We start from the raw sequence: 15,927 nt of genomic DNA on the forward strand, positions 1-15,927 counted from the left end.
TAGACGGTTGAATGCCATCACCATCAAAAACAGGTATCCTATTCCACTCATTTCTACGCTGTTAGATAAGTTAACGGCCGCTTCTATCTTTACCAAGTTTGGACTTGAGAGGGGTGTACAATCTGATCCGCATGCGGCGTGGGGACGAGTGGAAAACGGCCTTTTGTTCTCGACAGGGGTTGTTTGAGTACACCGTGATGCCCTTTGGGCTCTGTAACGCTCCTGCCACATTCCAACGCTTCATCAATGATGTATTATCTGACATTCTTGATGTATTCATGGTGGTCTATTTAGATGATATCTTGATCTTCTCATCCTCTCTGGATGACCATATCGGGCATGTAAGAGAAGTCCTCTCTCGCCTCAAAAGAAACGCCTTGTTCGCCAAACCCGAAAAGTGTTTGTTTCATTCTCAAGAAGTAGAGTTCCTGGGTTTTCACATTACACCCGGTGGGTTGACCATGAATCAGACAAAAGTGCGTGCAATCACGGAGTGGCCTACCCCCGTCAAACTCAAACAACTCCAATCGTTTCTCGGCTTTGCCAACTTTTACAGGCGATTCATCGCCGGCTTTTCTGCCATCGTTTCTCCCCTGACCGCCCTCACCAGCCCTCATGTCCCCTTCATCTGGACACCTGACCACCAAGGGGCCTTAGAGGCACTCAAGTCCAGGTTTGTTTCTGCCCCTGTGCTACAACACCCTTACCCGGAGATTCCGTTTGTTGTAGAGGCGGATGCCTCCTCTTTCGCGTTAGGTGCCATACTTTCTCAACCTTGTTCTGCTACTGGGCTTTTGCATCCTATAGCTTATCATTCACGGAAATTCTCGACAGCCGAGTCCCATTATACCGTAACAGAAAAGGAACTGTTAGCCATTAAGGATGCACTTCAAACCTGGCGTCACCATCTAATGGGGGCAAAGCATCAAACGGTGGTGTACACAGATCATAAAAACCTGCAGGATCTTGCCTCTCTGAAATGTGTGAACAGTAGGCAGGTGCGTTGGCATTTATTCTTCGCCGCATTCGATTTTGTGGTAAAGCATAGGCCAGCATTCGCTCATGGTAAAGCGGATGCACTTTCACGTTCTCCTGGGGGAGTATTGCTTTCCACATTTCCGGACACATTATTGGGAAAGGGCCATGTCATCTGCCTATGTACACCGACCCCAACCATGCTTACCACGATTAAAGATTGGACCTGCCAACACCGGCACATACTCACTGAATGGGACATTACACTTCAGGAGGGACTGCCATTCATTCAAGGGAAATTATTCCTCCCCACTAGCGATGTATGCAATCAGGCACTTGCCTGGTCTCATGATGCTGCCATCAACGGACATCCAGGGCAACAACGTACCTTGGAGTTATTACGACGTTGGTGTTGGTGGCCGTCAATGGGAAGGGATGTAGCGAACTATGTAAACACCTGTGCGATCTGTGCCCAATGTAAATCACGCAGGGGATGTCCTTTGGGTTTGCTCCAACCTCTACCCATTCCCCCCAAACCATGGCACACGGTCTCTATGGACCTTATCACAGACTTACCCCGCAGACAGGGGTATGATACCATCTGGGTCATCGTTGATTCTTATACTAAAATGGCCCGTTTCATTCCCTGCATTGGCGTGCCATCAGCCTCGACCTTGGCCCGTTTGTTTTTTAGGTCTGTCTTTTGTCTTTTCGGCCTCCCACAAGTCATCATATCAGACCGTGGAGCACAATTCACGTCCTGTTTTTGGCGTTCTCTGACCAAGCTCCTGGGTATTGATGCTCGCTTCTCCTCGGCCTATCACCCGGAAAGTAATGGACAGACGGAAAGGGTGAATCAGGCTCTAGAACAGTTTTTGCGCTGCCTGACCCTTCAGTATCAAGACTCCTGGTTCGATCTGCTCCATCTCGCTGAATTTGCCTACAATAATGCATGGCACTCGGCCACCGGCTTTTCTCCTTTCTATTCCATGTATGGCCAACACCCACGCACCCTTCTACTTCCGGACTTTCCTTCTGCCACCCCTGCTGCTACTGCTTGTGCCCGCGATCTAACTGAGGTTCATGCCCAAACCATGATCCATCTCCGTGAGGCACAGACAGCTATGAAGAAGAAGGCAGACAGGAAACGAGCAGTAGCACCTGTGTATCATGTAGGGGACCGTGTTTGGTTGTCAACTCGCCATGTACACATCCCTGGCTGTCGCAAACTTCTGCCCCGCTTTGTCGGCCCCTACAGAATTGCTAAAGTCCTGAACCCTGTAGCCTTGCGCCTTGCTATTCCATCTGCTTGGCGTATACACCCGGTTTTTCATACTTCCCTCCTTAAACCATACCTTGCCCCTACCCGGGTCCATACTCCACCTGCTCCTGTTTCAGTCTCCACACCCGATGTCTTTGAGGTCAGTGCCATTTTGGGTCCCCGTCTGCACAGAGGTCGGCTCCAATACCTCGTGGACTGGTTGGGCTACGGTCCGGAGGAGCGCTCTTGGGTTCCATCTCGGGGCGTCCAGGCCCCGCTTCTTGTTGCGCGCTTCCATAAGGACCATCCCTCCTGCCCACAAGGTCGTGGGCCTTTGAGGGGGGACTCTGTTACATCTTCCACGTCCTCTACCTTACGAACTCCTATGTTTCCCACAGACTCACGTTTCGACACACCCACATTACGTAGCCCCCGATGCTTACCTCTGGGTGCGCAGACAAGGCGGCACCATTGCACTCGTCATGTCAGGGGGGTCCATGGTAGGCTTGGTGTCTATCGCCCTTCTCTCCGTTGGCAATGTAATTGGAGGTTCCCATTTGGCCGCAATCACCGTTGCTCGTGTGGACCTGATCGTCACGTGAGGAGACCAAACGCAATCGGTATCACGTGACGACCCCCACGCCTCAACGTTTCCTTGTTGAGCATCACGTGATTTTCTCCAATGGTTTAAATGCATTCAGAAACACCGAAACCTTGCTTCACAGCTGGTCTTTCTCTTGGACATTGCTACGCTTCGAATTTACCAGGAACTTTTGGTCACTCGACAGCGGTCTGCCTAAAGGATTGCTTTCTCTGAACCCTGAACTTGCCTTGATTAGCTCTGGAACTCTTGGTTTACTCGACCACGGCCTGATTAACGGATTTTCTCCACGAACCACGATTTTTGGAACCTGGGCCTATGACCTCTCACTAGGCGTTCGCCTGATCAAGCACTTCAAACTCCAGTGCTTACCATCATCATACCAGAGGTTGTGGAAACCTATCCGAACCCGAGCTCAGGTCCAATCACTCTCCTTCCTTTCCGGGTGGTCCTACAGTACACATACAGTACACATAGGTAAGAACGTTTAGTTTCTATTCCTAGATACTCTGTAAAATTGCATTTCGCCTTGTACTAATCCCTCCTTGCCTTACAGCGCTCAAAGGGTCCTTCCGGCAGTTCCTGACTCCAGACTCGACGAACTACCACACCTGTGGCCTCAAGGATTGCACAGGCAGTGTTCATATAATCGCCTGTGTGGTACTTGGGGGCGGAGGTATTCATATCTGCACGACCGGCAACTTTGTAACAAAGGGCTACCAACCTTAACCCTTTGTGCTGTGCATGGCCAGGAAGCTCATCATGTTCCAGGTGGTACGAAGAAAAACTGAGGCCTCCTGCATAAGGGCCGGTTATACCTCCAGAGAAGGGGCAGAGCCAACAAAGAAGAGCTTAGAAAGGGCTCTGGGCAGAGGGAGATCCTCTCAAAGGTAAGTACTGAGACAAGGAAGCGGGACGTGGAGGTAATGGCACTATGGAGGAATTTGCCTACAATAATGCATGGCACTCGGCCACCGGCTTTTCTCCTTTCTATTCCATGTATGGCCAACACCCACGCACCCTTCTACTTCCGGACTTTCCTTCTGCCACCCCTGCTGCTACTGCTTGTGCCCGCGATCTAACTGAGGTTCATGCCCAAACCATGATCCATCTCCGTGAGGCACAGACAGCTATGAAGAAGAAGGCAGACAGGAAACGAGCAGTAGCACCTGTGTATCATGTAGGGGACCGTGTTTGGTTGTCAACTCGCCATGTACACATCCCTGGCTGTCGCAAACTTCTGCCCCGCTTTGTCGGCCCCTACAGAATTGCTAAAGTCCTGAACCCTGTAGCCTTGCGCCTTGCTATTCCATCTGCTTGGCGTATACACCCGGTTTTTCATACTTCCCTCCTTAAACCATACCTTGCCCCTACCCGGGTCCATACTCCACCTGCTCCTGTTTCAGTCTCCACACCCGATGTCTTTGAGGTCAGTGCCATTTTGGGTTCCCGTCTGCACAGAGGTCGGCTCCAATACCTCGTGGACTGGTTGGGCTACGGTCCGGAGGAGCGCTCTTGGGTTCCATCTCGGGGCGTCCAGGCCCCGCTTCTTGTTGCGCGCTTCCATAAGGACCATCCCTCCTGCCCACAAGGTCGTGGGCCTTTGAGGGGGGACTCTGTTACATCTTCCACGTCCTCTACCTTACGAACTCCTATGTTTCCCACAGACTCACGTTTCGACACACCCACATTACGTAGCCCCCGATGCTTACCTCTGGGTGCGCAGACAAGGCGGCACCATTGCACTCGTCATGTCAGGGGGGTCCATGGCAGGCTTGGTGTCTATCGCCCTTCTCTCCGTTGGCAATGTAATTGGAGGTTCCCATTTGGCCGCAATCACCGTTGCTCGTGTGGACCTGATCGTCACGTGAGGAGACCAAACGCAATCGGTATCACGTGACGACCCCCACGCCTCAACGTTTCCTTGTTGAGCATCACGTGATTTTCTCCAATGGTTTAAATGCATTCAGAAACACCGAAACCTTGCTTCACAGCTGGTCTTTCTCTTGGACATTGCTACGCTTCGAATTTACCAGGAACTTTTGGTCACTCGACAGCGGTCTGCCTAAAGGATTGCTTTCTCTGAACCCTGAACTTGCCTTGATTAGCTCTGGAACTCTTGGTTTACTCGACCACGGCCTGATTAACGGATTTTCTCCACGAACCACGATTTTTGGAACCTGGGCCTATGACCTCTCACTAGGCGTTCGCCTGATCAAGCACTTCAAACTCCAGTGCTTACCATCATCATACCAGAGGTTGTGGAAACCTATCCGAACCCGAGCTCAGGTCCAATCACTCTCCTTCCTTTCCGGGTGGTCCTACAGTACACATACAGTACACATAGGTAAGAACGTTTAGTTTCTATTCCTAGATACTCTGTAAAATTGCATTTCGCCTTGTACTAATCCCTCCTTGCCTTACAGCGCTCAAAGGGTCCTTCCGGCAGTTCCTGACTCCAGACTCGACGAACTACCACACCTGTGGCCTCAAGGATTGCACAGGCAGTGTTCATATAATCGCCTGTGTGGTACTTGGGGGCGGAGGTATTCATATCTGCACGACCGGCAACTTTGTAACAAAGGGCTACCAACCTTAACCCTTTGTGCTGTGCATGGCCAGGAAGCTCATCATGTTCCAGGTGGTACGAAGAAAAACTGAGGCCTCCTGCATAAGGGCCGGTTATACCTCCAGAGAAGGGGCAGAGCCAACAAAGAAGAGCTTAGAAAGGGCTCTGGGCAGAGGGAGATCCTCTCAAAGGTAAGTACTGAGAAAAGGAAGCGGGACGTGGAGGTAATGGCACTATACCGCCAACCAACATAACACATTTGCCTTCTGTTGCGCCTTTATGGGACAGGGGCCCCTGGGGGGAAGTGACATCACAGAGGGACAAACCAAACGAGTGGGTAGGGGGAGAAGGGACTGGGAAAGGAAGCGGGACATGGTGGAAGGAAAAGAAAGTAATACAGCTGCTGTTCCCCACCTTATATTGAGTGCCCCATAGCGCGTGTCTCCTTACGCTCACATTTCCTAATAGACCTATATAGCACCTCTTGCCTCTTTCCCCTTCTCTACCCTTTACTATGGACAACCCAATGTAAATAATTTGGCTAAAATGTTGTAACGACACATTCTGAGCTCTAACTTTGTGTATCTCATTTGTCAATGTATACTGTTTACCATTCTGTAACTTTGTAAGCTTTGCATTTCCTTGCTGCGCCCTGCTACCTTCGGGTCAGGTGCGCTCTACAAATTGAATAAACAAACAACCAAAGCCCCCTCTCCCTGGTCAGTAGAGTGCAAAACCATCAGGAGGGAAAGCATCTCTCTGGTCACTCTCATACTCGTGCTGCTGCCCTTTCTTGCACAATCTCCTGTGCTGACTTCATGCACAAACAATGGTTAAGAAAAAGCAGAGGTCCACCTCTGTCATCTGGGGATATAGCTCAGTGGTAGAGCATTTGACTGCAGATCAAGAGGTCCCCGGTTCAAATCCGGGTGTCCCCTTCTTTTTATCATTTATTATTCTAAAACTTACTTTCTCAGTTCATTAAGAATTGCCTTTCTTTTCTGTGCAAAGCTGACATCCGTGAACAGTCGCTGCTCTGAAATGTGGAACTTTAAAATACTTTCTTAAATTTTCTAAATGGAAATATCTCTACGGTTGAAAACTCGAAAGAAGAACACATCACATCCATGTTTTTGTTTTTAGCTCTGAAGTCAGTATTTACACGGAGCTCTTAACACATAACATCGCTGCAAAGGTCACTTAACCTGCTGTGCTACCTATGCAGATTTCTTCTTTAGGACTCATCACTCAAATTACAAAGAATCCAGTCTCAGATGTGGTTCTCTGATCGTGAGCACTGCACTACCAGCAGTGCCATTCATATGCATGCCTTAAAAGAGTAGCGTCAGTGCCCACAGTCTCGTTTAAGCTATACATTTGGAAACTGAAAGCACAGGTGTTCCTACTTTCCCAACTCACTGGTAGGACGCGGCGGTAGGGGGGAGGCGACACTTGTAGCACATATAATCGCCTGTGTGGTACTAGGGGACGGAGATATTCATATCTGCACGACCGGCAACTTTGTAACAGACTGTGAAGTCTTCCCGGTTCGTTCAGACTATGAATCCCTCCGCCGGGGACCCTGTGACCGCGTTAATGCAGGCCCTAGAGGCCCTTAGGACCGACATGGCCACTGCCACGACTGCCATTCACCACCGCCTTGATGCCCTCCAGAGTACACGTTTTCCCTTGCCCGGTGATGATGACGAACCCGGCCCTGCCTCTCCAGCCCAGCCTGCCCCGGCTTCAGCCCCCGTTCCCACTCCAGTGTTGCTCCCGTTGACTCCCCCTCTTGCTGCTCCAGAACGCTTCCAGGGTGAACCCCGGAAATATCGCACCTTCATAAATCAGTGTAAATTACATTTCTTATGCAAACCTCAAGCTTTTCCCGACTCTGTCACTAAGGCCGCTTTCCTTCTGTCTCATTTGTCCGGGGTAGCTGCCACTTGGGCAAATCCATTGTTGGAAAACGATCACCCTGCCTTATACGATTTCGATCTGCTGGTCGCAGAAATGGCAAAGGTATTCAATACCCGTTACAAGGCCCAGGCACGGGACCTGGAATTACTTGATCTCACACAGGGTAGGCAAACATTGATAGAATATATCACCCGTTTTAACCAATTGGCCGCAGAAACTTCCTGGCCAGAGGAAAAAAAGGCGATCGTTTTCTACCGGGGCTTGTCCAATGCCATGAAAGATGCTCTGTCGGTGGTTCCTGCTCTGACTTCTGTTTTTTCGGATCTAGTTGATCTCACACTGCAGTTAGACGCCCGCAGATCCGAGCAGAATGCAGAAGCGACATTTGCTAGTTACTCTTCCCCGGCACCTCCATCTACCAGTCCCGAACCCATGCAAATAGGCGGGATCCGCAGTCCAATAACACCGACTGAAAGGGAACGTCGGAGGACAGATAACACCTGCTTTTATTGCGGACTCAATGGGCACTATGTGAAAGAATGCCCTCGACGTCCCAGAAACAAGACTCCGTTTTTTCAGAAGGCTCGCCCATGAGAGAGGGGGCACCAGCGAGCCCTTCATTGACCCCCACTGAACCCGCCTTTGGTCCAATCAGACCCATAGTAGTGCAGGCCTTATTAAAACCAACCAGGGAGATCACACACACTGTCTATCCTGTGATCGATTCAGGGGCCACTGGCTGCTTCATGGACATCGCTTTAGCCCATAGTCTTAACTTAATCAAAAAGGAGCATCCTGAGCCCGTACAAGCAGTCAATGGCACGTCCCTGACTTCTGGCCCGATCAGACATCAAACGGCCCCTCTTGAGGTGGTAATACAAGGCACACATAAAGAGACCCTGTCATTCGATCTCATCACTACACCGCAGTTCGGTATCGTTGTAGGTATCCCCTGGTTGAGGCGACATAACCCTTTGATCAATTGGGGAACAGGACATGTATCGTTTGAGTCAGAGTTATGTCAACATTTTTGCCTGATAGAACCAGACTCCCTTGTTTCTCCTGCCACAATTCTTGGCGCCATGGCCTCCTCCCGACTCACTGATGACACAGCAGAGGCTACCACATTACATACCGTAGGGGCCATCTCGGTTAGCATCCCTGTTGAATACCAAGATTTCCACATGGTTTTCGATAAGGCATCCACGGAGGGTTTGCCCCCGCATAGGGCCTACAATTGTCCTATTGATCTCATTCCAGATGCCCCCATACCAAAGGGGAGGATCTACTCGTTGTCACCTTCCGAGGAACAAGCCCTGAAGGATTACATACAGCAGGCTCTGCGTCTAGGTCATATCTGTCCCTCCTGTTCCCCAGCTGCTAGCCCCATTTTCTTTGTGCCAAAGAAGGAAGGTGATCTACGCCCGTGCGTGGACTATAGACGGTTGAATGCCATCACCATCAAAAACAGGTATCCTATTCCACTCATTTCTACGCTGTTAGATAAGTTAACGGCCGCTTCTATCTTTACCAAGTTTGGACTTGAGAGGGGCGTACAATCTGATCCGCATGCGGCATGGGGACGAGTGGAAAACGGCCTTTTGTTCTCGACAGGGGTTGTTTGAGTACACCGTGATGCCCTTTGGGCTCTGTAACGCTCCTGCCACATTCCAACGCTTCATCAATGATGTATTATCTGACATTCTTGATGTATTCGTGGTGGTCTATTTAGATGATATCTTGATCTTCTCATCCTCTCTGGATGACCATATCGGGCATGTAAGAGAAGTCCTCTCTCGCCTCAAAAGAAACGCCTTGTTCGCCAAACCCGAAAAGTGTTTGTTTCATTCTCAAGAAGTAGAGTTCCTGGGTTTTCACATTACACCCGGTGGGTTGACCATGAATCAGACAAAAGTGCGTGCAATCACGGAGTGGCCTACCCCCGTCAAACTCAAACAACTCCAATCGTTTCTCGGCTTTGCCAACTTTTACAGGCGATTCATCGCCGGCTTTTCTGCCATCGTTTCTCCCCTGACCGCCCTCACCAGCCCTCATGTCCCCTTCATCTGGACACCTGACCACCAAGGGGCCTTAGAGGCACTCAAGTCCAGGTTTGTTTCTGCCCCTGTGCTACAACACCCTTACCCGGAGATTCCGTTTGTTGTAGAGGCGGATGCCTCCTCTTTCGCGTTAGGTGCCATACTTTCTCAACCTTGTTCTGCTACTGGGCTTTTGCATCCTATAGCTTATCATTCACGGAAATTCTCGACAGCCGAGTCCCATTATACCGTAACAGAAAAGGAACTGTTAGCCATTAAGGATGCACTTCAAACCTGGCGTCACCATCTAATGGGGGCAAAGCATCAAACGGTGGTGTACACAGATCATAAAAACCTGCAGGATCTTGCCTCTCTGAAATGTGTGAACAGTAGGCAGGTGCGTTGGCATTTATTCTTCGCCGCATTCGATTTTGTGGTAAAGCATAGGCCAGCATTCGCTCATGGTAAAGCGGATGCACTTTCACGTTCTCCTGGGGGAGTATTGCTTTCCACATTTCCGGACACATTATTGGGAAAGGGCCATGTCATCTGCCTATGTACACCGACCCCAACCATGCTTACCACGATTAAAGATTGGACCTGCCAACACCGGCACATACTCACTGAATGGGACATTACACTTCAGGAGGGACTGCCATTCATTCAAGGGAAATTATTCCTCCCCACTAGCGATGTATGCAATCAGGCACTTGCCTGGTCTCATGATGCTGCCATCAACGGACATCCAGGGCAACAACGTACCTTGGAGTTATTACGACGTTGGTGTTGGTGGCCGTCAATGGGAAGGGATGTAGCGAACTATGTAAACACCTGTGCGATCTGTGCCCAATGTAAATCACGCAGGGGACGTCCTTTGGGTTTGCTCCAACCTCTACCCATTCCCCCCAAACCATGGCACACGGTCTCTATGGACCTTATCACAGACTTACCCCGCAGACAGGGGTATGATACCATCTGGGTCATCGTTGATTCTTATACTAAAATGGCCCGTTTCATTCCCTGCACTGGCGTGCCATCAGCCCCGACCTTGGCCCGTTTGTTTTTTAGGTCTGTCTTTTGTCTTTTCGGCCTCCCACAAGTCATCATATCAGACCGTGGAGCACAATTCACGTCCTGTTTTTGGCGTTCTCTGACCAAGCTCCTGGGTATTGATGCCCGCTTCTCCTCGGCCTATCACCCGGAAAGTAATGGACAGACGGAAAGGGTGAATCAGGCTCTAGAACAGTTTTTGCGCTGCCTGACCCTTCAGTATCAAGACTCCTGGTTCGATCTGCTCCATCTCGCTGAATTTGCCTACAATAATGCATGGCACTCGGCCACCGGCTTTTCTCCTTTCTATTCCATGTATGGCCAACACCCACGCACCCTTCTACTTCCGGACTTTCTTTCTGCCACCCCTGCTGCTACTGCTTGTGCCCGCGATCTAACTGAGGTTCATGCCCAAACCATGATCCATCTCCGTGAGGCACAGACAGCTATGAAGAAGAAGGCAGACAGGAAACGAGCAGTAGCACCTGTGTATCATGTAGGGGACCGTGTTTGGTTGTCAACTCGCCATGTACACATCCCTGGCTGTCGCAAACTTCTGCCCCGCTTTGTCGGCCCCTACAGAATTGCTAAAGTCCTGAACCCTGTAGCCTTGCGCCTTGCTATTCCATCTGCTTGGCGTATACACCCGGTTTTTCATACTTCCCTCCTTAAACCATACCTTGCCCCTACCCGGGTCCATACTCCACCTGCTCCTGTTTCAGTCTCCACACCCGATGTCTTTGAGGTCAGTGCCATTTTGGGTTCCCGTCGGCACAGAGGTCGGCGCCAATACCTCGTGGACTGGTTGGGCTACGGTCCGGAGGAGCGCTCTTGGGTTCCATCTCGGGGCGTCCAGGCCCCGCTTCTTGTTGCGCGCTTCCATAAGGACCATCCCTCCTGCCCACAAGGTCGTGGGCCTTTGAGGGGGGACTCTGTTACATCTTCCACGTCCTCTACCTTACGAACTCCTATGTTTCCCACAGACTCACGTTTCGACACACCCACATTACGTAGCCCCCGATGCTTACCTCTGGGTGCGCAGACAAGGTGGCACCATTGCACTCGTCATGTCAGGGGGGTCCATGGCAGGCTTGGTGTCTATCGCCCTTCTCTCCGTTGGCAATGTAATTGGAGGTTCCCATTTGGCCGCAATCACCGTTGCTCGTGTGGACCTGATCGTCACGTGAGGAGACCAAACGCAATCGGTATCACGTGACGACCCCCACGCCTCAACGTTTCCTTGTTGAGCATCACGTGATTTTCTCCAATGGTTTAAATGCATTCAGAAACACCGAAACCTTGCTTCACAGCTGGTCTTTCTCTTGGACATTGCTACGCTTCGAATTTACCAGGAACTTTTGGTCACTCGACAGCGGTCTGCCTAAAGGATTGCTTTCTCTGAACCCTGAACTTGCCTTGATTAGCTCTGGAACTCTTGGTTTACTCGACCACGGCCTGATTAACGGATTTTCTCCACGAACCACGATTTTTGGAACCTGGGCCTATGACCTCTCACTAGGCGTTCGCCTGATCAAGCACTTCAAACTCCAGTGCTTACCATCATCATACCAGAGGTTGTGGAAACCTATCCGAACCCGAGCTCAGGTCCAATCACTCTCCTTCCTTTCCGGGTGGTCCTACAGTACACATACAGTACACATAGGTAAGAACGTTTAGTTTCTATTCCTAGATACTCTGTAAAATTGCATTTCGCCTTGTACTAATCCCTCCTTGCCTTACAGCGCTCAAAGGGTCCTTCCGGCAGTTCCTGACTCCAGACTCGACGAACTACCACACCTGTGGCCTCAAGGATTGCACAGGCAGTGTTCATATAATCGCCTGTGTGGTACTTGGGGGCGGAGGTATTCATATCTGCACGACCGGCAACTTTGTAACAAAGGGCTACCAACCTTAACCCTTTGTGCTGTGCATGGCCAGGAAGCTCATCATGTTCCAGGTGGTACGAAGAAAAACTGAGGCCTCCTGCATAAGGGCCGGTTATACCTCCAGAGAAGGGGCAGAGCCAACAAAGAAGAGCTTAGAAAGGGCTCTGGGCAGAGGGAGATCCTCTCAAAGGTAAGTACTGAGACAAGGAAGCGGGACGTGGAGGTAATGGCACTATGGAGGAATTTGCCTACAATAATGCATGGCACTCGGCCACCGGCTTTTCTCCTTTCTATTCCATGTATGGCCAACACCCACGCACCCTTCTACTTCCGGACTTTCCTTCTGCCACCCCTGCTGCTACTGCTTGTGCCCGCGATCTAACTGAGGTTCATGCCCAAACCATGATCCATCTCCGTGAGGCACAGACAGCTATGAAGAAGAAGGCAGACAGGAAACGAGCAGTAGCACCTGTGTATCATGTAGGGGACCGTGTTTGGTTGTCAACTCGCCATGTACACATCCCTGGCTGTCGCAAACTTCTGCCCCGCTTTGTCGGCCCCTACAGAATTGCTAAAGTCCTGAACCCTGTAGCCTTGCGCCTTGCTATTCCATCTGCTTGGCGTATACACCCGGTTTTTCATACTTCCCTCCTTAAACCATACCTTGCCCCTACCCGGGTCCATACTCCACCTGCTCCTGTTTCAGTCTCCACACCCGATGTCTTTGAGGTCAGTGCCATTTTGGGTTCCCGTCTGCACAGAGGTCGGCTCCAATACCTCGTGGACTGGTTGGGCTACGGTCCGGAGGAGCGCTCTTGGGTTCCATCTCGGGGCGTCCAGGCCCCGCTTCTTGTTGTGCGCTTCCATAAGGACCATCCCTCCTGCCCACAAGGTCGTGGGCCTTTGAGGGGGGACTCTGTTACATCTTCCACGTCCTCTACCTTACGAACTCCTATGTTTCCCACAGACTCACGTTTCGACACACCCACATTACGTAGCCCCCGATGCTTACCTCTGGGTGCGCAGACAAGGCGGCACCATTGCACTCGTCATGTCAGGGGGGTCCATGGCAGGCTTGGTGTCTATCGCCCTTCTCTCCGTTGGCAATGTAATTGGAGGTTCCCATTTGGCCGCAATCACCGTTGCTCGTGTGGACCTGATCGTCACGTGAGGAGACCAAACGCAATCGGTATCACGTGACGACCCCCACGCCTCAACGTTTCCTTGTTGAGCATCACGTGATTTTCTCCAATGGTTTAAATGCATTCAGAAACACCGAAACCTTGCTTCACAGCTGGTCTTTCTCTTGGACATTGCTACGCTTCGAATTTACCAGGAACTTTTGGTCACTCGACAGCGGTCTGCCTAAAGGATTGCTCTCTCTGAACCCTGAACTTGCCTTGATTAGCTCTGGAACTCTTGGTTTACTCGACCACGGCCTGATTAACGGATTTTCTCCACGAACCACGATTTTTGGAACCTGGGCCTATGACCTCTCACTAGGCGTTCGCCTGATCAAGCACTTCAAACTCCAGTGCTTACCATCATCATACCAGAGGTTGTGGAAACCTATCCGAACCCGAGCTCAGGTCCAATCACTCTCCTTCCTTTCCGGGTGGTCCTACAGTACACATACAGTACACATAGGTAAGAACGTTTAGTTTCTATTCCTAGATACTCTGTAAAATTGCATTTCGCCTTGTACTAATCCCTCCTTGCCTTACAGCGCTCAAAGGGTCCTTCCGGCAGTTCCTGACTCCAGACTCGACGAACTACCACACCTGTGGCCTCAAGGATTGCACAGGCAGTGTTCATATAATCGCCTGTGTGGTACTTGGGGGCGGAGGTATTCATATCTGCACGACCGGCAACTTTGTAACAAAGGGCTACCAACCTTAACCCTTTGTGCTGTGCATGGCCAGGAAGCTCATCATGTTCCAGGTGGTACGAAGAAAAACTGAGGCCTCCTGCATAAGGGCCGGTTATACCTCCAGAGAAGGGGCAGAGCCAACAAAGAAGAGCTTAGAAAGGGCTCTGGGCAGAGGGAGATCCTCTCAAAGGTAAGTACTGAGAAAAGGAAGCGGGACGTGGAGGTAATGGCACTATACCGCCAACCAACATAACACATTTGCCTTCTGTTGCGCCTTTATGGGACAGGGGCCCCTGGGGGGAAGTGACATCACAGAGGGACAAACCAAACGAGTGGGTAGGGGGAGAAGGGACTGGGAAAGGAAGCGGGACATGGTGGAAGGAAAAGAAAGTAATACAGCTGCTGTTCCCCACCTTATATTGAGTGCCCCATAGCGCGTGTCTCCTTACGCTCACATTTCCTAATAGACCTATATAGCACCTCTTGCCTCTTTCCCCTTCTCTACCCTTTACTATGGACAACCCAATGTAAATAATTTGGCTAAAATGTTGTAACGACACATTCTGAGCTCTAACTTTGTGTATCTCATTTGTCAATGTATACTGTTTACCATTCTGTAACTTTGTAAGCTTTGCATTTCCTTGCTGCGCCCTGCTACCTTCGGGTCAGGTGCGCTCTACAAATTGAATAAACAAACAACCAAAGCCCCCTCTCCCTGGTCAGTAGAGTGCAAAACCATCAGGAGGGAAAGCATCTCTCTGGTCACTCTCATACTCGTGCTGCTGCCCTTTCTTGCACAATCTCCTGTGCTGACTTCATGCACAAACAATGGTTAAGAAAAAGCAGAGGTCCACCTCTGTCATCTGGGGATATAGCTCAGTGGTAGAGCATTTGACTGCAGATCAAGAGGTCCCCGGTTCAAATCCGGGTGTCCCCTTCTTTTTATCATTTATTATTCTAAAACTTACTTTCTCAGTTCATTAAGAATTGCCTTTCTTTTCTGTGCAAAGCTGACATCCGTGAACAGTCGCTGCTCTGAAATGTGGAACTTTAAAATACTTTCTTAAATTTTCTAAATGGAAATATCTCTACGGTTGAAAACTCGAAAGAAGAACACATCACATCCATGTTTTTGTTTTTAGCTCTGAAGTCAGTATTTACACGGAGCTCTTAACACATAACATCGCTGCAAAGGTCACTTAACCTGCTGTGCTACCTATGCAGATTTCTTCTTTAGGACTCATCACTCAAATTACAAAGAATCCAGTCTCAGATGTGGTTCTCTGATCGTGAGCACTGCACTACCAGCAGTGCCATTCATATGCATGCCTTAAAAGAGTAGCGTCAGTGCCCACAGTCTCGTTTAAGCTATACATTTGGAAACTGAAAGCACAGGTGTTCCTACTTTCCCAACTCACTGGTAGGACGCGGCGGTAGGGGGGAGGCGACACTTGTAGCACATATAATCGCCTGTGTGGTACTAGGGGATGGAGATATTCATATCTGCACGACCGGCAACTTTGTAACAGACTGTGAAGTCTTCCCGGTTCGTTCAGACTATGAATCCCTCCGCCGGGGACCCTGTGACCGCGTTAATGCAGGCCCTAGAGGCCCTTAGGACCGACATGGCCACTGCCACGACTGCCATTCACCACCGCCTTGATGCCCTCCAGAGTACACGTTTTCCCTTGCCCGGTGATGATGACGAACCCGGCCCTGCCTCTCCAGCCCAGCCTGCCCCGGCTTCAGCCCCCGT

The 15,927-nt window shown here is 50.4% G+C and overlaps 2 non-coding genes across 2 annotated transcripts; both read left to right on the top strand.

Annotated features, from left to right (window-relative positions):
• Positions 1–6,272: 6,272 nt before the first annotated feature.
• On the top strand, positions 6,273–6,344 carry TRNAC-GCA (transfer RNA cysteine (anticodon GCA)). The gene has a single exon. It is a non-coding gene; the product is annotated as a tRNA-Cys (tRNA).
• An 8,692-nt stretch (positions 6,345–15,036) lies between these two features.
• TRNAC-GCA (transfer RNA cysteine (anticodon GCA)) lies at positions 15,037–15,108 on the top strand. Its single transcript has one exon. It is a non-coding gene; the product is annotated as a tRNA-Cys (tRNA).
• The last annotated feature ends 819 nt before the right edge of the window (positions 15,109–15,927 follow it).

Source organism: Ambystoma mexicanum, chromosome 1p (assembly GCF_040938575.1).
Source record: "Ambystoma mexicanum isolate Mex_15411 chromosome 1p, UKY_AmexF1_1, whole genome shotgun sequence".
NCBI lineage: Eukaryota > Metazoa > Chordata > Amphibia > Caudata > Ambystomatidae > Ambystoma > Ambystoma mexicanum.